The 25926-nt window shown below is 49.1% G+C and overlaps 1 protein-coding gene across 2 annotated transcripts in view; it reads left to right on the top strand.

Moving 5' to 3' along the window:
- The first annotated feature begins 12358 nt into the window (after window positions 1-12358).
- EMP2 (epithelial membrane protein 2) overlaps window positions 12359-25926 on the top strand; it is a 35532-nt gene continuing 21964 nt past the window's right edge. The window contains exon 1 of one of the 2 annotated variants that reach the window (XM_057750320.1): window positions 12359-12637. The gene's annotated coding sequence lies outside the window, so the exon portion shown is untranslated. The remainder of the gene's footprint in view (window positions 12638-25926) is intronic. The other variant, XM_057750319.1, reaches the window with a different exon arrangement.

The following is a 25926-nucleotide window of genomic DNA, read 5'->3' as shown; positions in this document are numbered from 1 at the left end:
AACTTTTGTTTGATGTTTTCCTGTTAATCTGTCTCATGTTGATTTAATTTTTAGATCAGCTAAAGGAACCTAGAAGGATGGAGGAACATTTCCTCCTCCCTGGCACATTCATTTGGCAGATAATTGTTGAATATCTCGTGTGTATCGTGCCTTAGAGCGGCTGTTGCCTTTGTGGGGCCTACTTGGTGCCAACTATTGTTCTAAGCATTTTGTGTGCACTAATTTGTTCAACTCTCCTTACAGCCTATGACGTGGGTACCATCGTCCTCTTTTAGAGGCAAACTGAGGTACAGAGAGGTTGAGAATTTGTGAAAATTCCACAACTAAAGGTGAGAAATTTGTGAAAATTCCACAGCTATCTGAATTGTATTCCCCCCAAATTCATATAGGTTAGGTTGACGTCTTAACCCCCAGGACTGCAGAATGTGACTATTTGGAGTTGGGGTCTTAAGGCGGTAATTAAAGTAAAAATGAGATCATTAGGTTTTCTTAGAAGAAGAGGAGATTAGGACACACACACAGAGGGAAGATGATGTGAGGATACAGGGAGAAGTCCATCTACAAGCCAAGGAGAAGAGCCTCAGAAGAGACTAGCCCTGCCGACACCTTGATCTTGCACTTTCGGCCTCCAGAGCTGTGAGATAGTCCATTTCTGTTGTGTAAGCCACCCATCTGTGTTCCTTTGTTATGGCAGCCTGGGCAGCCTAACACAGAGGTGTAGAGCCTGAATGTGGATCCAGGCAGCCTGGAGTGCCTGTCAACCTCCAAGCTCCATCCATAGGTGCTGAAGGCATCCTAGCACCCACTCTCCTTGTGGTCATCAGAGAGACTGAATGGGACTTGGAAAGAGAACAGTATTCTTAATCCATGATCCAGTGTAACTAATTGCATGCCCATATATCCCCTGAAACCATCTCCAGGACTGCTAGTGTGTATGCCCCTCACTTCAGGAAGTATAAACTGGACCAGTTACGACCAGCCTGGGTCCCTGACGACCCACAAGCCCCAGTTGCCCTGGAGTCAGCTCTCCTAGACCTTTACAGGATAGCTGAGCATCTTCAGATTCTCCAGGCCAGCACTTAGCTCTACTGCTCTGTGTGGACTTGACAGCAGATGGCCATCTTCTGGGATCCCAACATGAGGACTGGCCCCTGTGTGACCTTATGGTGTAGGGCAAGACTTCTCAGTTTAACGTGCACTTGCATCTTCTGGCGATCCTGATTCATAGGTCTGGGAGGGGCCTGAGATGCTGCATTTCTAACAAGCTCCCAGGTGGTACTGATGCTGTTGGCAGGGAGGAAGGTTGACTCAGGAGCTGAGCTCAGGTGAAGACTTCAACAGATGCTATGGGTCCCCAGTGGTTGGGGAGGTGGTTAGTCCTCCTGGCAGCAGGAACGTTTAGAGGCCATTTCAGGAAAAAACAAAATATCTCCTTATTTAGTCTTTAGCCAAAGGCTCATTTGCCAGTTTACTGGCCTCCAAATCTAGGATCTGCCATGAAGGAGGTCCTGGAATAACTGTTTCTAAGACATGGACCACTATCTGGTAGACTTTCATAATCCTGGAGTGAAGAGTAAGCCTGGGAGCCTCGGCTTAGGCTCTACAGCGTGATGTGGAATTGGGGTGAGTTGGGGAGGCCTCTCTAGCTGCGTAGGGAAGGGATGAACCAACTGATGAATGGTCAATGCCTTCTCCTCCTCCAGGAAGCTTACAACCTGAGCTCTGACATTCCAGCCTCCAACTCACCGTGTGAAACTGGGCAAGGCTTGGGCATCTGTTCTAGAATCTTCCAACTCCTTCCTCAAGGATCATTTACCTTCCAGGCTCAAAAGAGACCTTTTCAGAGAGGCCTTCCTCTCTTTGGTCACTGTGACTATTCTCTCTGCTACAACTCCCTCCCTCAGTCTGTTGTTAGACTGTCTTACAACTTTTTTTATATGGTGATCACTGATATTTTTTTCACTTCCTTGATAGCCATTGCCACAACTTGTAATTACATGTTTGTTTGTTTCTTTACTTACTTTATCTCATAGCTCCTCCACCAAATTGTACCCTCTGCTGAGTTGGGGACCATGTCATTTTCTTTTTTTTTTTAAACAGTTTTGCAAGTTGGGATTATTTTATTTGTTTAATTAATTTATTTATTTTGGCTGCATTGGGTCTGTGTTGCTGCACACAGGCTTTCTCTAGTTGTGGAGAGTGGGGGCTACTCTTCATTGTGGAGCGTGGGCTTCTCATTGTGGTGGCTTCTTTTGTTGCCAAGCACGGGCTCTAAGAGCACAGGCTTCAGTAGTTGCAGCACGTGGGCTCAGTAGTTGTGGCTCGTGGGCTCTAGAGCACTGGCTCAGTAATTGTGGTGCACGGGCTTAGTTGCTCCGCAGCATGTGGGATCTTCCTAGACCAGGGCTCGAACCCGTGTCCCCTGCATTGACAGGTGGATTCTTAACCACTGAGCCACCAGGGAAGGGGAACCATGTCATTTTCATTCATCTGTATTTCATTCATCTCCAAGCAGTGTACGGAGCCTGGCATGTGATTCACCTGGGGATTTTGTTAAAATGTAGATTCTGATTCAGTAAGTCTGGAGGTGGTGGTGCTGAGAGTCTACATTTGTCACTGAAGATGTGAGGATGCTGAGGATGCTGATGTGTGGGCCATGCCCTAAGTAGCAATGACCTAGGGAAAGTCTGTCCTAATCAGCCATCCACCCCACCATCCACAGTCCCCTTCCTCATTGCTCAGTACCTCTGAGGAGAGGTGTCAAGCATTTCAGAAGCAAGGAAGGGGCTACTGAAACCCAAGAAAGGATTAATAAAGAGGTAAGAGACATTGCAAGGAGGGCAGAACTAATGATGCTGCAGAAGCTTAGCTGAGCATAGCACACTGGGCTTGCGCAGATGTCACATCCTATGTGACCCAGTTTGTCTAGACCTTGGGGACCTGGACAAGGATGGTCCCACTCTGCCTACCCAGGATCGCTCCCAGCAAGGAGCTAGGCTCTTCCAGGGCTGGAAAACTTAATCCTTGCCTCACCAGCTTGTCTCCATTCTCAATGTCAAGTTCACCATGTACATCCCAGCAGTATAACACACCTGGCCTAGATATTGGTGGTGAGTGCTTCACATTGTCTTGGTGACAATATCTGTCCCCCACCCACCCAAGCACTCACACAAAGAGCTCTCTAGCAGCAGAGAGAGGCAACTGCAGGGCAGGGTGGTTCAAATGATGCTCTCCTGAGCCCCGCCTCTGTGTGAACATAAGATGGTCCTCCTTCAGCCAAGAAAACCTTTGTCAAAAGGGTGTCACACATGCCTAGGGCATCAGGAAATCCAATGTTAAATTAGGTGTTCAATGACTACGGCCACATTTGGTTAAAGGACGAATGCAGCGTTTCTCAAAATGAGGTCCACACACCACCAGCCTCAGAAACACTTTGCTGCTGGGGACCGGGGATAGAGCTTGCTAAATATGCAGATTCCTAGAAAAATGTACAGATGAACTTATTTGCAAAGCAGAGATAGAGTCACAGATGTAGAGGACAAATTTACGGTTACCAGTGGCGGAAGGAGGATGAGTTGGGAGATAGGGATTGACACACACACACTGCTATGTATAAAATAGATAACTGACAAGAACGTACTATACAGCACAGAGGACTCCACTCTATGCTCTGTGGTGACCTAAATGGGCAGGAAATCTGAAAAAGAGTGGATGTGTGTATATGTGTAACTTATTCACTTTGCTGTAGAGCAGAAACTAACACAACATTGTAAAGCAACTATACTCCAATAAAAAATAATTAAAATTTTAAAAATAAAAAATTTGAAAAAATATGCAGATTCCTGGGTTCCATCCCAGAACTACTGTTCCAGCACTTCTAGAAGTGGGGGCCCAGGAATTTGCATGGCTTATAGGTTCTCCCAGGTGATTCATACGTGCTGTCACCTTTCAAAATCTCTGGGCTCATCTATTTGCTTCCCCCTTGGTCTGTATAGTATTTATTTCCTCTTGTGTCAGCTCTATGGTGTGCATGTCTTTGATCGTCAGCTGCCTTAAATCTCTTTGGAAGCCAGATAAGAGAGTCTTCAAATGTGACTGGGTGACCCAGGGAATCACCCCTGCCCCTTTGATACTCTTCTTGCCAATGAATCCACCATCAAAGCCCAGCTCACATAGAAGCTGCCTAATGACCCTTCCTTAAGATCTAAATTGAGCCAACTGGTCCCTGTGTCTTTAGGAAACATCGCCAGCTATTTAGGAAACATCTGCACCCTTGGACACTCCAATGGGCCAAACCAAGCCCTTCACACTGGTTCAAGAGAAGTGCGCATTACAAGTGAACCCCAGACCCCTCAGACCTCTATATAAGGTTATTTCCTCTATACAGCTCCCTGAAGGGACTTCTGAGTCTCCTCTGGGTTATTCTTCTCCCAGACCCAGCATCAATCTAAAGTGTGAGTAGAATCTTGGTTTCCAAGTTACTATCATTTCTCACCTTCTAATTTCTCGGCCTGAGCCCACTCTCATCCTCCCCAACCTTCTCCACACAACAGTCAATCAGACCATGTCACTACAGCCTGAAAACCTTCAACAGTGCTCCATCACTTCTAGAATGAAGTCCCCAATCTACCTTAGCCCAACCACCTTCCCCCACCTCATCCTCATGCTCCCCTTTCCAGCCACACTGGCTTCTTTCAGACCCTCCTACTTACCACGTTCCCACCTACAGGGCCTTTGAACATGCTGCTTCCTCCCTCCCCTTTTGCCAAGCCAACTCCTAGCTATCCTTCAGCACCACCTCCTCAGGGAAGCCCTCCCTGTCGTCTCTGCCTGGGTCAAATCCCGTTACCGCAGGCTCAAAGAGCACTGGCTTCCTTGTCCTTCATAGCTCACTTGTCACATTCGGTTGAGTGATTACTTAATTCATTAATTCACTATTGTTAGGGTACCTGTGCACCCTGGTTACCCTGGGACAGTTCCTATTTATGATTATTGTCCCACTGCAATTATTAATAGCATCCCGTTCACTCTTAAAAGTGTCTTACTTCGGCTGATAAATTATCTGGCCATCCCTGTGATAGCCCACCCCAGCAGACTGTAAACTCCACGAGCACACTGCTCATCCTTGCATTCCCAGCACCTGGCACCAGAGAACCAGGCAGATCCTGCATGGCTATTGGTGACCTGTCCTTGAAAGTGACATAGCATCACTCCCACCATATTCTGTTGGTCAACTGGACACCAACTGATGAGCCCAAACTCTCAATGGGCTGAGTGTCGAAGAATGTGCAGACATGTCTCAAAACCACCACATATCCTCAAAGACTTGAATTTCATTCATCAAGTCATTCATCAGATGTTCATGGCTTCCAGTGCACCTGCCTCTTGTCATGTAGTTTGGGCACAGGAGTTCCTTGCTGAGAGGTAAGGGTGAAATCCAGAATACATCTGGCTTGGGGCTGTGTCTGCTTGAAAGAAAGGGGCCTTTTTTTTTTTTTTTTTTTTTTTTTTTTGCTTTGCATGGAGGTGCCATCTTTATACCAAGCTGTATGCACTAAAAGGATGATTTTTTTTCTAAATAATAAGTTCGGAAGGGGTGTTTTTTTCTAATTTTCATAAAGGCACCCTAAAGACTAGCAGAAACCCTGACTGATCACCTGCTATGGGTCAGACGTGGATGAAAAAGCCCTGGATAAGACAGAGGTGGCCTCTGCTCTTGGGCACTAAGAAACTTGTGTTCTATTGGGAAGTGAAGACAATGAGTGAGAAAGCACATAAATAAAAAATTAACAAATATAATTACAGATTGTAAATAGCATGATGGGAGAAAAGCCCCGCCTCTGAGCACCCCGTCTGTGCTGGTTGCTGGAGGTAGAGGCCAGAGCCTGGAGGCTGAGGTTGTCTTATCCAGGGCTACCACCTCTCAGGGGCTGTCATGCAGGGGAGCAAACAGAAATGGGCTATGTCCAAAGGATTCTAATCCCATATATGGAGAGAATTCCAGACTGTTAAGGTATAAGGACTCTAAAATCAAGAAATGCCCAGAATGGTTTAAATACCTTCTTGCCCGGAAGCACAGAACAGACAGGAATTTCAGGGTCTCCTCCTGCCTTGTCACTCTTTGAACTTTAAATTGCAGGACCATGAGTGTAGAGTGTGTGTGTGTGTGTGTGTGTGTGTGTGTGTGTGTGTCTTCCACTGGAAATAGAAGGCATCCTTATTTCTCTGTACCCAAAGATTCATAAGGATTTGTGAGTCTGGGCTGAGTCCTGAGGCTGGGGTTTCCTAGCTGGGCCAAGAGTCACTCAGCTTACAGGGATGTTTCCATGGTTCTATAGCCTAAGAGACAACCCACATACACAAACATCTCCAGAAATCTTAGAAAGCAAAGCAAAACAAAACCCGTATCAGTGTCAAGCAGGATAATACGTAGAACTGGTCAGTGCTGGTTGGTAAGTTCCAGAGAGCAAAGGTTTTTTGACGAGTTCGTTCACTGCCATTTTCCCAGTGCCTGGCACCTGAGAGAGTCACAGTAGGTATACTTTAAGTGAATGATTGGAAACATATTATTTCACTGAGCAATTATTTGGCAGAAAGGAAGGAAGGAAAGGATATTTTTTTGAAAAATTAAAAACATTTAGAAAAGTACAAAGGATGCTCTCATAGAAGAAATAATATTTATGATTGTACTTAAGATCCCAGGAAAACAAGAGCACACCCTGGGACACTGTTAACAACAGAAACCTTTTTCTTCTCCTTTTCTTTCTTGGTGCCAAACTGTACTCCGTCTTTTCAGAAGATGGGCCAAGAGAACTGGCCTCTACCCACCTTGCGTGTTGGGAGATACCTGGGGACTTTCTTCTGTGACTTGCCAAGAACATCCTGTGGGCCCTCCTGGGCTCCAGATGTTTGGGTGGTAATGACATTGGTGGTGGGAGCAAGCGCCCCCGTTTCCTGTTACTCTTTTTGACTGTATTTCAGGGCAATTCAAGTCTGGGAGAGCTCTGAAGCTCTGTCCCTGTGGCGCCAAAACTCCTGATGCAAACTGGGAACTGCAGTCAAGCAGCCAGATGTTTTGGGTCTCGATGCCAAACATTTCTCTAATGGGAAAAACCTAGACTCAACCCCCAGGTTCTTCTCACAGTACATTTGTCTTCATTACATGGGAAAAGGAAAAAAAGATGTGAAAGCCCCAAACTGCATGGGCATAGGTGGCATCTCCAGAGGTTTGGAAATTCTGTGGCTGTTGTCTTTGGTGATGGCTCATAAGCCAAATGGACAACACTTGTGCCGTGAATTCTTCTTGCACTGGCAGGAAATTCGATGACAAAGAGAAGCGGTGAGACCCAGAGCTCCAAGACACGAGGGCTTGTTTCTCTGCTGGAAACCATTGTCTCCATCCTGCCCCCGCCCCTGTGTGTGGAGGTGGGCGACAGGGAGGAAATGGTCTCAAGACAGTGTATCTCTCAGATCCCACTCTGGGAACTCAGATTTCTTGACTCTCCATACAGCAGGCGCTAAGGGCTTTCCCAGATGTCTTGCTATGGCAAGATGGGCAGCCAGCTGAGCCCCATCTGGCAGTGCTGATGGCAGGGCCTTTGCTTTGCCCATATCCGAAAGAGCAGCCAAGAGAAAATGTTGCTTGCCAGGCCTTTGGCTGTGCTTGCTATGGTCCTACACGTAGAGGCACTTAGCGATGTAAGCAAAATGCAAAGATAGAGTTGGACCCTGATGGATGAAGTGACTTGCCAAGATACCATGGCTAGTGGGAGAGCTTTTTGCTGCTTGGCTTCATGACTTGCTTTGCCAATGAAATGTGAGCATGCAGAAGCTTTTAATAGCCAATGAGTGGTTCATCATCTTATCTTCCCAATTCCCTGAGACAAGCAATGGCACATATATAGGCTGCTCCACCAGCCTGCCTCCTGAAGTTAAGATGGTAAGGACACACGGTCAGAATCAACCCACAGTGGACATATATTATGAACAAGATATATCAATCCTCCTGATGTAAACCACAGAGATTGTGGGATCATTTGTTATCATGCCATAACCTAGCCTATCCTAACTGATACAAAGTCTACAATAGAACCCAACCTACCACCCTCAAATTTAGCAGCTTAAAGCAACATATATTTAACACAGATTTTGTGGGTCAGGAATCTGGGCATGACTTAACTGGGTCCTCTGTCTCAGGGCCATCAAGGTGTCAGCAACAGCTGGGGTCTCATCTGAAGGCTCAACTGGGGGAGGATCTAATTCCAAGATCACATGGTTGTTGGCAGCATTCTGGTCCTTGGGGGCTGTTGGACAGAAGGCCTCAGTACCTGGCCAGCTGTTGGCCAGAACTTCCCTTGATGCTTTGCCACGTGGGTCTCTTTAACATGGTAGCGTACTTCATGAAAGCATGCAAGCCAAGAGGGCAATAGAATGTGGAAGTGAGACAGAAGTCATGGTTTTATAACCCAACTGTTGAAGTGACATCCCATCATTCTTTCATTTTATTCTAGTCATGAAAAGCCATTATGTCCCACCCACTCTCAAGGGAAGGGGTGTACACAAGGCTGTGAACAGCAGGTGGCAGATCACACGGGGTCATATCTACTGGTTTGTTTGCAAAGGCAGTGGTTATTGAATGGAAGTTAGTAAAATCCTTGACATCTGTGAAACTGACACACCAACCAAAAGCAGGTTTTGCTGGTTCAATCACATTCATATTTGATCCATTCCCGTCATGACTATATGAATTTAGATCACATTTTCTTTTAGATCTCCATCCTATTCTTTTTATTTTGTTATTTGACATTTTAAGAGTAATTTTATTTATTTATTTATTTATTGGCAGCGTTGGGTCTTCATTGCTGTGTGCAGGCTTTCTCTAGTTTTGGTGAGCAGGGGCTACTCTTCATTGCAGTGTGCAGGCTTCTCATTGCGGTGGTTTCTCCTGTTGTGGGGCACAGGCTCTAGGTGTGCAGGCTTCAGTAGTTGCAGCACTCAGGCTCAGTAGTCGTGGCCCACAGGCTTTGTTGCTCCTCAGCATGTGGATCGAACCAGGGATCGAACCCGTGTCCCCTGTATTTGCAGGCAGATCCTTAACCACTGTGCCACCAGAGAAGTCCCATATATCTCCATCCTTTTTGATCAGAACCCACATATTCTTCTCCATTCGCTCTTCTGCTACAACTCCAAGATCTACTGGGCTGTCTTGAGGTTGGGGATCAGCTTTGCTCCCAGGCATGGACACCCCAAGTCATTTCTTCTGAGAACAGAAAAGAGTCAACAGGAAAAAGTTATAGGAAACTGGCAGAACCTTGAAACATTCAATCCAGAAAGGACACACAAGAGATCACTGAGTTTTCAACTATTTTCTCTTTCCAACCCTCAACCAACACCCTAGCCTTCTCCATGGTTTTCCATGCCTTCAGATGCTTTCCTTACAGTTCTCTCTCCCCTTATGAGATGATTTTTTTTTTGTTCCCCGACCAGGGATTGAACCCAAGCCCTGGGCAGTGGAAGCGTAGAGTCCTAAACACCGGACCACCAGGGAAATCCCAAGATGATCCTTTTATCAACCTGCTACAGCTGTGAAACAGAAAACCATGATGCCTCAGTGATGTGCAAGAATAGACATCATTTCTTATCCACGTGTCTGCAGCTTGGCTGGAGCAGTCTGCGTCCCATATGGAAATTCTGTGGGACATGTAGGGAAGCTCTCCTCCCATGTCTCATTTTTCTGGGGCCAATGAGTACTGGAGGTTTACTCTGCTTATTCAAATGATGAAGGCACAAGAGGGCAAGCCCTATCGCCCAAGCACAATCCCAGCCTTTGCATGTGTCAAGTTTACTAATACTTCATTGGCCAAAACCAGTCACGTGGCTTAACTCAAGGCCAAGGGGGTAAGTATGCTCTCCTAGCCAGGAGATTACAGCTGCAGTGTGGATATATACTACTATACGGCAGGGCGAAGAATGAGGACCCAGAACTCAGTTGAACACACTCTTACTTTTCCCCAACACCATGTTGAGGTTTAAACATTACTAAAACACCAGGAGTGGGGATACAGTGGGTATAAGGCAGGTTTCTGCCTCCAGTCTTCCTGGAGAGATAGGTGTATTTTTCAAGAGAGGAAACTAAGAGGTGCACCTTGCAAGTAGCAGGTGAATTGTACAGGTAGGTGGGGCTCTGGAGAAGGTTTGGAAACAAGTGAGAGATGTAATCGATCATTCCTTTCTCTGGGTCCTAGAGAGGCATCTTGGTGTCTGGCCAGGTTCTTCCCCGTGTGGAGATGTGCCCCACCAGCAGGCAAATGGGAGGTGATTTTTGGTGATACGGAGAGGAGGCATTTTCCAGCCTTGAAACATGGAGTGAGAACGTAATTCCCTTTTCCAATGATCTTGCAATAGTTCTGATTACAAGAAGGAGAAAGTCTCCTTCTGTGAGAGCGTGACTAACACCTCTTACACTTGCCGAACTCCCTTTTTAATAGATCCTAAACCTCAGGTTCACGGACTCTTGCAGGCAACAGTATCTGATTAGAATGCACTCATAGTGTTTTCTCTAAGTGGTGTTTGTAAGTTTGTCTTCTATTTTTGGTGGTTGGCATTGGTTTCCAGTTTACGATGATGATATAGGGCTTCCTTTTCAAAAATAAATATAGTTACATAAACAAAATTGATTTAAAGAAAAATATTAAGTGAATACTAGTTCTGGTGGCCTGTGGATGTGGCAGAAATCATGGCTTGACCCTGGTGAGCATTTTGTAAATAGCGATATAGGGGGAGGAGGAGAGTGGCTTTTGCTACAGTCAGTCTGGCTTCAAATCCACATTCCATCCCTTGAATAGGGCCTTTGGATGAGTTACTTAGGTAGCTTCTCTGAACCTTAGCTTCCTCATGGGCTGTCGTGTTATATCGATGCTAGTGTTTGTAAAGTAACTGGCACAGAGCAAGGGCTCAGCAAACGGCAGAAACCCACCTGCTCCAGCCTCTACCTGGACCGTCCATTCTGGGAGAGCCTTTTGGGTTTTCTCTGTCCTCCAGGTGGCCATGGGACAGAGGCAGGCATCACTGTCCCTGCTGGTGGGTGGGCCCTTCATGGCCCTCCTCTGCAGCAGCCAGACCCCACTCTCCTCCCCTTTTATGCGAGGCCTCAGTTCAAATGAACACCTTCCTGCCCCCTCTCCGGCCCTACAAAGAATCTCTTGCTTGGGAGATGAAAGTCTTGATTAGCCATAGAAGCTCAAAATTAAAAGAAATGTGGCGGGTCAGACATTAGACCAGCTGGGGAACCTCAAGACTTGGGGGATGGGGTGGCCCTTTGGAAGGGGCCTCAAATTGCCTAAGGATCTCTCATTTAGACCTAAGGAGGCTCTCCCCTTGCAGAGTTCCCCAACAGGGTTGAAAAAAAAGACTCATCAGAAAATTTAAGCTGAGACACTGGCCTAGTGTCCCAGCCAGACTAGCTACTGCACAATCAGTTAGCATTTCTTAAAAGGGTTTCTAATTCTTCTGTGAGTGGCACAAGTCCATTGCCTTATATTTTGGGGTGTGTGCGAATAACACTACCTTGTTCAATTAAAAGCTTAAAAATATACTGTAATATGTTGTGGTCCTGTTTTGGAATTGCTTCACTTTTTCAATACAGTAAATCCTCCCTCCCTACCCCACACCCCCCACAGATGGGGCTCAGGCCCCTCTGGCCTTTTCCCCCATCCCACAAGAGCCTCCAGGGCAGGGCAGCCCTCTTGAGTTCCCAGATGGGCAAACTGAGGTTGGAGAGAAAGACAGTTCCTTGTCTTTTGATGTCATTTCCAGGGACAATAAATTCCAGGACTGTGGGTTCAAAAGATATGGGTGGTGGTTTGTGTGAGGCAGACTCTGGGGGAGTCCTAAGACTGGGTCCCTGGTTGCCCTGCCACCTCCCACCAAGGCCAGGGACTCCATGTCAGAAAATAAAAATAACCATAGCTAAGATTAACTGAGCACTTACTATGTCCCAGGCACTACGCATATATGACACTTTCAGTCTTACAACAACCCAAGGAAAGCGGTCCTGTTGTGACTCCAATTCCCAAAAGGGGAAACAGAGGCAGGAAAGATTAAGGAGATCACTAAGTTAAGAGAAGTGCCAGGAAAGGGGTTCCAAAGTAGGGAGTCGGATTCCAGAACGGTCGTCCTTAACCCTTACCGGAGGGGAAGAGAAAAACAGGGGAGAGGACGGGCAGGAGAGGAGGGGGAGCTGGAAACCCGTAAGGGCGAGCACGGCGCGGAGAGCCTTCCAGCTTCGGGGAAGCTCCGATTTCTCCGTCTCCGCTCCGAACTGCGCTACCAGCTCCGCCCTAAACTTGATCAAAGTAGCGCAGGGAGGCTGGCTGGGGCTGGGGGCGCTCCCCGGGCTCCGGCCTTTCTCTCCAGTGTCCCCCACCCGCCTCCCGCGGTCCCTCCCACTCCGCTCTCCGGGCTCCTGACATCACGACCCGGGAGGCGGGATCGGGGAAGGAGGGGGGACGTGGGGAGGCGGCTCGGCGCCACGAAGAGGGAGGAGGGAGGGCGCGCAGTCCCAGCCCAGAGCTTCAAAACAGCCCGCCGGCCTCGCCTCGCGCCCCAGCCCGTCGGTCTGTCCAGCCGCCCGCGTCCGGTGAGTCGGGGTCTCGCCCGGGAGCCGCGCGCAGGTCGGGGGGGCTCCAGGCAGCGAGCGCCGGGGCAGCGGGGGCGCGAGGCCCCTGCACGTACGGGACCCAGGGAGGTCCCTGCAATTGGTGGGGGACAGGGAGGGGCCGCCCTCCCTGCCGCACATCCACTATTCCTCTGCCAGACTGCGAGGGCGCGGACTTCCCGCCTGCGCCGAGCTTGCTCGGGACCCCGAATTCCACCTCCCCACCCCCGGACTGCTTCCTTCGCCTTCTGCGTGGAGGCGGGCGGGAAAAGTTTGGGGAGGAGTCAGGGCGACTCCCCTGGCCCCCGCCAGCTCCACTCCCAGGGCTCTCGGAGTCCCGGGCAGCCCCCCTGTCGTCGCGGGGACGTCCCTGGCGCCTTGGCGCACGCTCTCCCGCCTCCCGGAGCGGGCGGGACCGGCTGCGCCCTGGCTGGGTCAGTGGGTCCCCTCTCGGCCCCGTCGGCGGCTCTGTTGCGCCCCACAGCGACGAGGAACAACTGCCTTACGTCTGGGGCGGTGGTGGAGCTGGAGGCACTGCTTGAATGACGCCTGTCCCCTCTGCGCTCCGGTTGGGCTTGGGGTGGGGGGAGGGCTTTGAGGGCCCCACCCATGGGTCCAGAGAAAGGAGAGGCTAGAGCTCGTGTATAGGAGAACTATACACTCTCCCCCAATCCAGGGTCCTAAATATACCCCAGGGAGGCCCTAATTTGGGGCTGACGCGGGAACCTCATAAATGGGGCTTAGGTGGGCCACCTGTACCGGAGGGAGACCCCAAAGAGCAAAGCCCTCCCTCCACGCCACAGAACCCACCTCTTACTTTGGAACAAGGATGACAGCCCAGTGTCAGGTTTGGGAAAAGGGGCAATGCCCCCTCCCAAGCTTCAAAGATGTCTATGTGGGGTTAGGGGGGTGATGTTTTAGCTGTGTCTACATGCAGAGACCAGTCTAAAAAGTGACAGGCAGAGCGAAGAGTACAGTAAGGGGCTTGGAGAGGGTTGTAAGAAGCCCGTAGCCCCAGTATTATATGATTTCACTGATAGGAGGCACTTAGGCAAATTCATAGGACAGAAAGTAGAGTAGAGGTTACCTGGGGTGGGAGAGAGGGATGGAGAGTTATTGCTTTATGGGTACAGAGCTGAGGAGGATGAAAGCATTTTGGGTATAGAGAGTGGTGATGGTTCCACGACATTGTAAGTGTATTTAATGCCACTGAATTCTACACTTAAAAATGGTTAAAATGATCAATATTATGGGATGTATATTTTACCACGATTAGAGTCTGCAGCCACCTCTGTGCTTCCATCTGAATCAGTTAGAAATCCCGGAGTCTACTCACTGTTGCTGGCCACGTCTCCACAGAACTTGTCCTCAGTATAAGGAAGTGAAAGGAGGATGAGGAAGGGACACGAGCCAGGCTTCCCTGGGAGTCTGGAAGGGACAGGGAAGGGAACAGAGCTGATGAAGCCTCTTCAGTGCGCAGAGCCCTCCAGCGCTCCTGGGAGCCTCGCCCTGTGCAGGCCCATCCCCAATCCCGGCTGCAGGTGGGGAAAGCCAGACCAGAGACCTTAAGTGAGTTTCTCAAGGTCCTTGAGCGAATACGTGCCAAGAGCCAGACACTGAACCTCCATCTGTTTCCCTGCAAGCTCTCACTGTTTTTCCACCCAGAGATGCTCTGGTGGGTTTTGGAGAGTCAGGGGGAGACCCACCTGGGGAAATCAGGGCCCAGATGCCCATGGGGGCCGTGGCAGATGCCAAGCCCACAGCAGAGGGAGGGATGTGGGGGTGACAGGAGGGTGCAGAACCTGTTTTCCCACTGAGGGTTTTTGGATCTGTTGCCTCCACCCCTGCCGGGAATTGGGGAGTGGGAGGCAGGCAGCCGGCCACATAGCCTGTAGTGCCTCTGTCCCTCCAGTGGGGAGGCTGAGATTCATCTGAAATCTGGGGACAGGTGTTTGTGTTGGAAGCCACAGAGGTGGCCCAGGGTGGGTGAGGGCAGGGCCAGGTGGGAGGGGCTGACACCGCAGTGCCCCACCCACAGGGGAGGGGCCGAGCCCTCTTCTGGCTTCCCAGCCCCAGATTAGGGCACAGCCTCTGTGGGGCTACCAGGGGTCCGTGGTAGCTAATTGTAAATACAGGGCACAACCACCTGTCCTCCCCGCCACTCCTCTGCACACACACGTAACATCTAAGGCCCTTTGTTTCTGGAATGGAAGTCAATATCTCACCTCGATGTCCTTTCTCTGCCTCGTGCATAATATCTTCAGGGCAAGAGCTGAAGCCACATGCGTGTGTGCACGGCGTCTCCATTTTCCAGCAACAGGTGATTCACAGGAAGCCTCAACTGGCCAGTTTCTCATCCCAGGCCCGTGCCGACTCCCCTGCCCTCTGCGGCCTTCCTGGTTGACGGGGGCACAGCAGAGGCCGCCTCTTTGTCATCGTGAACTCCGCCAGACGTGACCAGGAAGGGAAGTCTGTCGAGACAAAAATACACGCATGCCTTTCCAGGCCAGATAGGGTGGCGGTGGATTGCAGGCTGCTTGGCAGGATTTGTTTGGAAGGCAGGAGTCCAGCTGGGGGCGCAGATAGGGGGGTGTGTGTGTGTGTGTTGCAACATGAGGCCACTGCCCAGCTCTGTGGACAAGTGAGGCCTCTGACACGGGCTTCGGGGGCTGAGGCAGGGCGGGGGTGCACTCTCCAGCCACCGGGTAGTGGCAGCCAGCCCCCAAAGGTAGGGTGCATTGGGACGGGGGAGCTGAGTCCTTTCAGAAGGGGAAGTTAAGGATGGGCTCTGGGGATATCTCACTGGGCTTTGGCGATTGGCAGTGGCAGCTGGAATGGGGAACGAGGGCAGCTGGCCCCTTAGACAGAACTGGGGCCTGACCCTTGGATGCTGGCTTCATCTCATCCAGAGAAGGATGGGGGTAGGGGTGGGGGTGGAGGGAAGAGGAGGCTCCCCCTCTCACCCCAGGAATGATGGAGTCTGGCTCCCTGCAGGAGTGACCCAAAAGTGCAATTTTGGCAGGACCGACCCATGGCACGAATTGTCAGATGCATCAGGCTCTTGTTAGGGACAGGCCGAGGGGGGCGTCTAAAAATATGCGAGGCAGAGCTGCCACCCAGGGAGAGTGCCCGCCTGGTAACCTGACACCCATGGCAGCACTAGCTCTGCACTTCGCCAGTCACTGGAGCTCTTCCAGGCAGCCAAGCCTTGGGCAGAGGCTGGGAGGGGTGAGAGTGCTCTGCATTCAGGGCGGCCATGGGCTAAGATTTTCAGGGGCATAAGGGCCTTAGAAAGTCTTTGCTTGACAGCTAAGGGTGCTCAGGGAGGTGGAGTGACGCACCTGAGGTCACTCAGCAAGTTGGCAGAAGTCCCTGGACTAGGTCTGGGTCTGGGGACTCACCGCTGAGGAGCTTGATGGCTGGGAGTAGTCAGTGGGTTTCCAGGCCAGGTCCCCAGGGTCAGGGACCCTTATGGCATGTGTCATGCATCTGAGATGCTGAGTTTCCACGTTCGCATGCTGATCGGGAAAGGTGGGCCAGGAGCCATGCTCAGGCAGTGGGTCACTTCCTGTTGGCATCAGGTCACTCCCAGCCACAGCTGTCGAGCTCTGGGGATGTCGTCCATCCTGGGGCGGGAAGCAGGAAGGCGGGGGCTGGAGGAGAATGTCTTCCCATTCAAAGACACTTGGTTTGTTCACATGGTATCTCCAGGGCTTAGCAAGGAGTTGTTGACCTGAATAGTTGAATTCCCAGGGCTCTCACCTTTCTTAGGAAGCTGGGCTTCTGTTGATCTAAAAAGGGACTGGGGGTGAGGAGATCACCCCACTTCCTCCCCTCCTGTCCAAAGTTTGGATGACATCAGCTTCTAGAAGCTTCCTAGCACTGCTGGGTCTAGAGCTGAGGGAGGGGTCACCAGAGTGATATTTGGCACCAAGATTCTCCTGAGAAATTTGGAGGTGAAACATCTATCACCCTGTAGGACGCAGAGATGGACAAGTTAAGTCCCTCCGTGCAAAATGCTTGTAGCCTAAGATCAAGTAAATTTGCCTGATGGAGAAGATGCTTTGAAGATTTCTCTTTCTGATACTTCTGATCACAAACTTCTCTGGAGAGCTAGCTTTCCTTAAAATGAAGTTAGTTAAAAAAATTTTGCAGTGAATAAATATGACCCAAAGTCTCACTCATCTTATTCTAATGAATGTTTCCCAAAGTGTGTCATCAGTGGTGGTAAACAAAATCATTTTAAAAGGTTCACAGCTGAACATGAAATGAAAAAGAGTAATTATGTTTTTTCTCTGTTGGTATTTGGAAAAACACAAACAGCACACAAACCCGTAGTTTCACAGATACTACTGTGTAGAATGAAACTAAAGTTGATGTTTTAAACTTTGAAGCATTTTTTTTTTTTAATAATGGAAGGGTGTAATTAATAAGCACAGGTGATCCTTGGGTTTGGTGAAAATCTTGGTGCAGGAGTGACTGCCTTTTGGGAGATGGCGTACCTGAGGCTGGGATGTTCATCCTTTTGACGACACAGCTAATCCTGAAGTATCTGTGAGCTCCCCGCCCAAGCTCCTCTTCTGCAAAGAGGCCCTGATGTTCAACTTCAGACCTAACCTACCGCTCAGCTTCCAAGGGAGGTCCCCCATCTTTGATGAGGGTTATCGTGCCACCTGGATGACTTTGGACAGTTGTTCCAGGGATCGGAGGAGTTGGTATATTGATGTATTATATGTGGATGTGGCTTGAGATGTTTGTGGTTTGCTTGAACCAAAGGAAAGCCGAGGGAGGGGCTGGCTTCCCCACTTTCATCTTGATGGGTGTTATTAAGTGACTCTGGGCAGTGAGCTGTGTAGGCAAAGCAAAGGGGGATTTCCCTCTCTTGAAAGGAGGTTACAGTCCAGCAAAGAGGATGGTGAGTCCAAGGATGTACGTGCCAGGACCGGGGTCATGAGATGGGGTTTCAGGGAAGCCCGTATCACGGTGTGCAAGTTTCCTTAAGGCTGTAAGACTGGAGATGGGCTTGGAAGAGTCCCTAGAATTTCCCCAGGCAGTGATGGTTCCAGCTTCGCAAAAGGGAGGGAAAGAAAAGGCAGAGGTTGCAGGCAGAAGCCCTGCTTGAGAAGCCGTGAGTGTCCAGTTAGCCTGCAGTGCAAAGTGTGGGAAGGGAGGGCAGGGCTTAGGGGGGTAGAGCCGGGAGGGCGGAAGTGAAGGGCGCTTCCCTCCACATCCCGATGAACCTGGCTAGGGAGGTAGGTGTGACGATGTTCACACAGCAGTGTTGGGATGAAAAAGAGAGAGAAAAAGGAAAAAAGTGGAAGTAACCTAGAAGCAACTAAATATCCATCAGTCATATTACAGAAGTTAAAAAGAACAAGGTTCAAGGTGGGTGGGAGGGACAAAATAAGTGAAGGGGATTAAGAGGTACAAACCTCAAGTTATTAAATAAGCCATGGGATGTAATATATTGAACTACTAGACTTATCATGGTGACCATTTCAAAATGTGTGCAAGTGTCAAATCACCATGTAGCACACCAGAAACTAGCGCATCTTATGTCAACTATATTTTCAATAAAAATTTTTTAAAAAACAGATCACAGAGAAAAAAATCTTGAGGTTCATCTCAGTGTACCAATATAGAAAAAAATCTATAAGACATTACTGAACTAAAAAAAAAAGGAGCAAAACAATATATGGAAAAATAGGGTATTTTTGTAAAAGCAAACAGAAAATTGCTATATTCCTATGGCCTCCTGTGTATTACATGTATGCAAGAAAAGTGTCTGGAAGGATACATCAGAATTGATCAGTGTGGCTGCCTGTGGGAAGAGGAGAGAGGAAGGAATGGGTCACGGGACTCCAGTCTTGTTTGTAACAGAGGGAATATATTCACAGGTATGTGTGTACCTGAAGTTCAATAATAACGAAATAGTCTTCCCTGAATTCAGTAAGCAGTGCGAGTTTTGCAAGTTTCGGGGTGGGGAGCTTTGGAGATGAGGGGCATGGTGGACAGACTGGGTGGGCTGTGCGGTAATTCAGGGTCAAGGTAACCAGGGTGTGTGCCATCCAGTCCCCATGGAACATGCCCCTTAAAGCATCCCTTTGTGGACCCCCGCATGGGCGTGATGGGTTTCCTGTCTGGGTGTTGTTAGCAGACATGTGGTGGTTTGGGGAGGGGGCAAAGTGGTACATTTAGGATGTGTTAATAGGGCCATTATGAGATCCCTGAAAAGGTGTCCAGAAGACTATTGGGAATGGAAGTCTGGGGCTTTGAAGAGAATTCAGAGAGACACATGAAGACCGGGGTCTGGAACTGTGCTTTAGGTTGGTGTTTGAGAATAGGAGAAAATGACTTAGATTTTGCCAGTATTAATAGCAATAATTTACCATTGCTATTACTATAGCATTTATAGGGTGCAGAGCAGTTTGGGCCATGTGCTTTCCCTCCGCTCTCTCATTTAAAATGAACAACAACCTTACGAGGTGAGGACCGTCCCTGCCCTATAGATGAAAAAAAGGGAGTCAAAAATTTTGCGTTAGGATTTGAATCCAAGTCTTGTGCATCCCACAAACCCTGCTCTATTGGATGGATATATCCCATCACATCCCTCTTTTTCAAAACAGATACATGTGTTCTCTTGAAACAATCTTGCTCCTTTGGGCCAAGAAAGTGCCTTTGCTGCAGATGTGCTGGTGGGTGTCTTGGACGCCAGTGTTCTTCCTCTGAAGTCAGCTTTCTCAGCCCTGAAGGTCATGGACCACAGGCGGGTCCTTTGCCCTTAACAGCCTGGTCACAGAGAACAGAACTCATGCCCACCCCTCCCCTGGGCAAAGCCATCTGAATTCCTGTATTTCACACGTGTGTGGAATGGAGGAGGGCGTTCTGGGAACCCTGCTTTGGACAGGAACCCTCTGACTAATCTGTAATCACTTCCATTACTTCCGATGGTCTTTGTTTGAAGGACCATATCTGTTGAGTTCCCCGGGCTACCTCCAGCATCCAGCACAGACCTAAGTGTGCATTAGGTGGTCAATAAATCTCTGTTGTGTGAATGACGGAGAGAGGGCGTCCCCCTGGAGTCCCTGGCTTCCTGCTTTTCAGCCCATCCCAGGGAGGAGTTAAGGAAGGGAGGCCCCCATGCCTTGGGTGAGGAGCCAGCTGGAGGCTGTGGGGTGGGGAGGGGGGAGAGGGGCGGTTGGGGCAGCTGCTCCCTCCCCACTCCTGCAGTTGGTTCTGCCTGGAGGGCATCAGGCCCAAGTGTCAGGGTCATCGTCCCTTTATATCAGCGTGACACGGGGTCACATTCTTCTAAGCAGGAGCCTGAAAGAGGCTTAATCTTCGGCCTGCCCAGAGTGTGGTCTGCACACCCACAGGCATTTGGAGATGAGTTCTGCAGCATACAGGCACAGTTACAAAATGTAATATGCGCGTATTTTTTTTCAAGTGTGTTACTAACAATCAGTCACTTGGCAGGTGATACTGATTTTCCTTTTGTGGTACAATACACATTGAAAAGTTAATTGAGTGATAGGACAGGTGGGACAGGAATAGGACAGGTGGGACACAGACAGGGCAGAGATGATGACGGCCGTGGTGTTGACCCCATTGGCGCCCCATCCAGGTGCCCTCTACTGGGTGATGTGCCCACCCCCAGCTGCGGTGAGTACTGGCTGCTAAGGACTCACAGCTTCCCTTTCTCCCAGGAATTTCGAGAAGCCTGGAGATGCCTGGGAAGTCCTGCTCCCCATTCCCCGGGGCTCGTGGCCACAGGTGTGTCCAGGAACCTGGACTGAGCCCCCCTCAACCTCACCTGTGTCATCCCAGGTGCTTTTTCTGCAGTTTCCAGGCAGGAGATAAGGACCCTGGGAATCTTCGCGCTCCTGTGCCCAGAGGAGAGCCGGAGGCCATGAGGTTCCCAAGGGAGAGGAAGATACTGAGCCTTCTTCACAGCGAGGCCCCCTCACTGAACACTCTCCCGGTTGTCACCTCCTTGCTGCTCCAGGCATTCTGGGGGGAGGAGAGCCCCCGACAGGTCGCCATCCCTTGCGCCACCACATGTCAGGCTCTGTCCTGGGCACTGTGGGGACACAGTAGGGACCAAACAGACATAAGCCTCTGCCTTCAGGGAGCTTCCAGTCCAGAGGGATGAGACAGAACAACAGCAGGGACTAGAGATCAGGAAGAAAACAGCAGATGATGTGGAGTGATTTGAAGAAAATAAAACAGGGTCACCTAGCACGTGGATGGTCTGGGAAGGCTTCTCTGAGGAGGGGACTTCGGAGCTGAGGCTGAATGAAGGGAAAGAGCCAGTCACCCCCAGACCTAAGAACTTTCCAGACAGGGAACGGCTTGTGCAAACATCCCAGTGCTCTGGGTGGGGGTGGGGAGCAAGCTTCTGCTGGGAGGTTGGAAGGGCACTGCTTGGAGTCCTGACCCATCCTGGCGATTCTTTGGGGCGCTCGGTGAGGGTCAGGATGGAGTGCTCCATGTCCTCGTGTCCTCCAGTAGCGCCCACAGTATGCTCGGGAGAGATGGCTGGGAAATGGGGTCACATGCTCCCCACCTCTTGGGGTGTCCTGGAAAGTGAGGAGCTGGCTCAGTAGGACTGACTGGGGGTGGGTGGTCCATTGTAGGTGTGGGCTGATCACTTCTGGGCCCCGTGAGGGGTGGGGCGGGACTTCTTGGTCTGACCAGCTTGAGGCTCCAGGGTCCTGAGCCATGGTTTCTACCCTTCCTCCCACCTCAGGGGTCACAGAGGGCTCTTAGGTGTCCTTGTGTCAGACCCAGGGTGGGGGTGTTGAAATACCAGCCCCCAGTGAACTCAGAGCGCTCCCATTTTACTTTTTATAATCTCTTTCTTAATGAGTTTTTAAAGTGTACATTTCAGTGTGTATTAGTATATTCACAAATGTGTGCAAACATCACCGTAGTCAATTTTGGAACATTTCCTCATTTGGAACTCCCATACCCTTTAGAGATCACCCTCCTATTTTCCCATCCCCCTCAGCCCTAATGAACCACGAACCTGCTTTCTGTCTCTATTGATTTGTCTATTCTGGACTTTTCATATAAATGGAATCATACATTGTGTGGTCTTTTGGGTCTGGGTTCATCTACTTCGCATAATGTCTTCAGGGTTCATCCGTGTTGTAGCGTCTCTCAGTACTTCATTTCTTTTTATGGTCTGTTAATATCGTGTTGTGGGGATGTAACCCATTTGGTATATCCATTCATGAGCTGATGGATCCCGGGTGGTTTCCATCCTTTGGCTATTGTGAACAGTGCTGCTCTAAACATTCCTCTATGTTTTTGTTGCTCATGTGTTTTCATTTCTTTTTTTAAAAATTTTTATTGAAATATAGTTGATTTACAATGTTGTGTTAATTTCAGGTGTATAGCAAAGTGATTCAGTTATTATATACATATATATTGTTTTTTAGATTCTTTTCGATTATAGGTTATTGCCAAGATAGTGAGTATAGTTCTCTGTGCTAGCGTTTTCATTTCTCTTGGGTACTTAACCCAGGAGTGGAATTGCTGGCTCCTATGATAACTCTATGTTTAATCATTTGAGGACTGTTTCCCAAAGTGGCTGCACCATTTTACACTCCCAGCAGCAGTGGATGAGGGCTCCAGTTTCTTGACTTCCCCAGGTTTTAGTTCAGTGCCCAGTCCTGTCCTGGTTTCTGACTCCTAAGAAGCTTCTACTGGTGAAATTCCTATAGGTCTAGAGCGGGTTGCTGGGGGCCAGAGCTCCTGGGTCTAAGCAAGGCCCCACCAAAGGTTCTGGGACAGGCTGGGCCCAGCTGAGTAGGCTGGGGGATGGCGGGAAGGAATGAAAGGCATATGGGGACCACCTGAGAGAGAATTGGAATCCATGGACAGCAGAGCCCTCTGTAAGGCTGTTTTCTGCACGATGCTGGAGTGATTGTAGATGCTGCTGGGTATGACATTAAATCACTCAGTAACAAAGTGGTTCCCTTTTCAATTGTCTTTCAGCTCTTCTGATTCCATCAAGGAGAAGATGCCTCTTCAACTCTAGTTTTCCTTCTTTTTTTTTTTTAAAGCTATATTTCTTATTATAAGTCACAATAGCATGGCAGTATGCAATCTTTGTGTCTGGCATCTTTCACTCAGCACAAGGTTTTGTGAGTCATCCATGGTGTTGTACATGGTGTTCCTTTTTCATTGCCGAGTAGTATTCCATTTTATGGCTGTGTCACACTTTTTGTGTGTGTGTGTGGCCTCACCACGTGGCTTGTGGGATATTAGTTCCCCGACTAGGGATCAAATCTGGGTCTATGGCAGTGAAATCACCGAGTCCTAACCACTGGGCTGCCAGGGATTCCATCAAGGGGAAGATGCCTCTTTGACTCTAGTTTTCCTTCTTTAACCAGACAGAGCAGGTCTTCACTTAGCCCTTTGATGCACAACAGCACTGAATCAGAACTTGTGAACTTTTGGGGGGAGTGGCTATTAATTTTCACCATCAGTCTCTGCGGCAGGTCATGCTGATTTTCCATTTTCAGGAGCCAAAAGATTTCTTCTTGAAATACGTGTATTCCTGTTAGAGAGTGGGTTTATTTAATGACATATATGAAGTAAAATCTCACAGTGGTACTCAGGAAGGAGGTAAGCTAGTGATTGAAGTTTGGAAAACCTTCTGCTAATGTTTAGGGTGCAATTATCAGGTGCCGCGTCACGAAGGAGTGAGGTCTCCAGTCCCGGGGCCCACACAGATGGAAACTGGTTGCTATAAAAGTAATCCAGGCAGAGACTGGGGCAGCGGTGGTTCTGCACAATCCCACAGTGCCTTTCAGCGAAGACTGCATGCGTCTGCGGTTCTCATTGTGTGGGGTCCGTTTCCCAGTTCCATGGCTGGACGGTGTCATAGCTGCAGACGCACGTCATCAGAGGTGCCCTGGTTGGAAGGGCAAGAGGTTTGGGGGCTGCCTTTCTTTCCAGCAGGGCAGCCTCACAGTCCTCCAGGGCATGCTGGTGGGGAAAAGTTATAGTATGATTCCAAGTTCATGGGGATGGCTCCCCAGCTGGCTCAGCATCTGCTTGGGCTTGGGTGTTTAATAGAGAGCATCCCTTCCTGCTAGTACCCCAAACCCCTAATTAAGGGACATGACCTGCCAGCTCTCAGGTTAGTGAGTCTGTATGGGTTGGGTATCCTAAGGGAGAGATGCTGTGTTAGGCAGGGTTCTCCAAGAAACAGAACCAATAGGGTGTGTGTGTGTGTGTGTGTGTGGAGAGAGAGAGAGGTTTATTTTAAGGAACTGGCCCACGCAATTATGAAGGCTAGCAAGACCAAAATCAGCAGGGTAGGCTGGTAGGCTGGGGACCCAAGGAAGAGTGGATGTTGCAATTCAAGTCTGAAGGCTGCTTGGGGGTGTGGGGATTTCAGTGTTTGTTCTATTTGGACCTTCACCTGATCAGATGAGGCCCACCCACATTATGGAGGGCAATCTGCTTTACTCAAAGCCCACTGATTTAAATGTTCATCTCATCCAAAGGACACCCTCCTAGAAACTCTGTGGCCCAGACAAATTGACACAGAAAATTAATGATCACAGATACTTCAGGTAGACTAGATATACTGCATTAAATAAGATAGAATCCTTTTTAAATCATTCCCTTTTAAATTCCCTCCCAACCCTCCAAGGAGAAAATCTCAGGTTTGTGCTAATATGTCTTTAATAAGACTTCCCAAACATATGTGACATCCTGCTTTAGCAAAGAGAGAGAAAGCTGGCCTTGGACTCACAGTCTTGAGCAGCAACAGTTTCTAGCTGGAATGGAATAACATTGTTCTGTTTTCCTTGTATTTCTTTCCTCCCAGCAGCCTCTATTTATGGCAGGCAACTGCTAACTTTCCATTCTGATTGTGACATAAGGTTTCCTTTTATAAAGATGTAGGTTTAAAAAGTGAATAGGCTACTAGTGACACAGGTGGTACACGCATATACCTGAGATTCTGCAGGTGGTGCAGGAATGACTGATCTGGGGGAACACTGATGCAAGCACAGTGAGGATGGTGCCTGAAATATCCCCTAACTGTCCACATGCCGTAAGCTGCCTGTTGTCTGTTTGCACTTATTCCCTTCTGGAGACAGCTGGGTGGTTTATTTCCACTTGGTGACTGCCACCAGAGAGTGGCAGTGGACGAGGAGAGAACTGACTCTGTGGGGAGGGGAAAGGTCTGGGGGTCGCAGTTCTAAGAAACTCCTTGACCGTGATGCTGGTCATGATTGGTGCATGTACATAGCACTTGCTTTGTGCCAGATGCTGTTCTAAGCACTTTCACTCAATTATCTCCCAGTGGTCCTAGGAGGTGGGCATACCATCGTCATCCCCATTGTACAGATGAGGAAACTGAGGCATTGAGTTGTTAGGCTGCTAGACTACAGTCCAGTCTGGCTCTGTGTGTGTGCTCTTCCATGGTCTGTACATATTACTTCCTGTTCATCTTCTCCCCTTTGTCCCCTTCATGTGTTAACTTACCTGGAGGTGGAGGCCTGGCTTCTTGGTCCTGGGGCTCCTTGGGTCTGGCTGAATTGTAGGCAGTGGTTCCCAGTCCCTAACCTGCTGGTAAAATTCACCCATAGAAATGACAGTTTAGGAAAGAGGAAAAGGCTGTTAAAGTGAGCGCCACTGATCTCCTGGGAGTTACTTGGAAGTCACTAATACAAGTTGCTCTGTGAAGGGAAGAACATTCCTAACCTAATGGCTGCAAGGACAGCAAAAACCCTGAGTCTGACCCCTGCCTCACCTCAGCTACCTAATCCAAATGACATGTGTGCCTGCAGGTCCAAGCCTTCTCTGGGCTGGGGTGTGGGTTTGCTGGGGTGGCATAATTACAGGGAGCTCCTTGGATGACAGCAGCTAGCAGGGAGCTCTTTAATTGACGGGGTCAGACAGCAGTCATTGGCAGAATGGCGGTTATTAGCTCTTCTGCCAAAGCTGTGCAAACTAGCAGACATTCACCAAGTGTTTGCTGAGTAACCCTGGGCACTGGGCATGACTAAGACATGGTTTCTGTCTTTGAGGAACTCTGAATCTAGTAATGCAGTGTGTCCCCTGTATCAGTTAGCTCTTGCTGTGTAACAAACTATCCTGAAATGTACATGCACATTTTGTTTTATTGCCCTTCTCTTGATTGCATTTTGCAGATACTGCATTTTTTTACAAATTAAAGGTTTGTGGCCACTCTGCATTGAGCAAATCTATCAGCACCATTTTTCCAACAGTATTTGTTCAGTTTA

Source organism: Hippopotamus amphibius, chromosome 9 (assembly GCF_030028045.1).
Source record: "Hippopotamus amphibius kiboko isolate mHipAmp2 chromosome 9, mHipAmp2.hap2, whole genome shotgun sequence".
NCBI classification, from domain to species: Eukaryota; Metazoa; Chordata; class Mammalia; order Artiodactyla; family Hippopotamidae; genus Hippopotamus; species Hippopotamus amphibius.
Note: the sequence above shows the minus strand (reverse complement) of the source record. Positions and strands in the feature narration are given on the sequence as shown.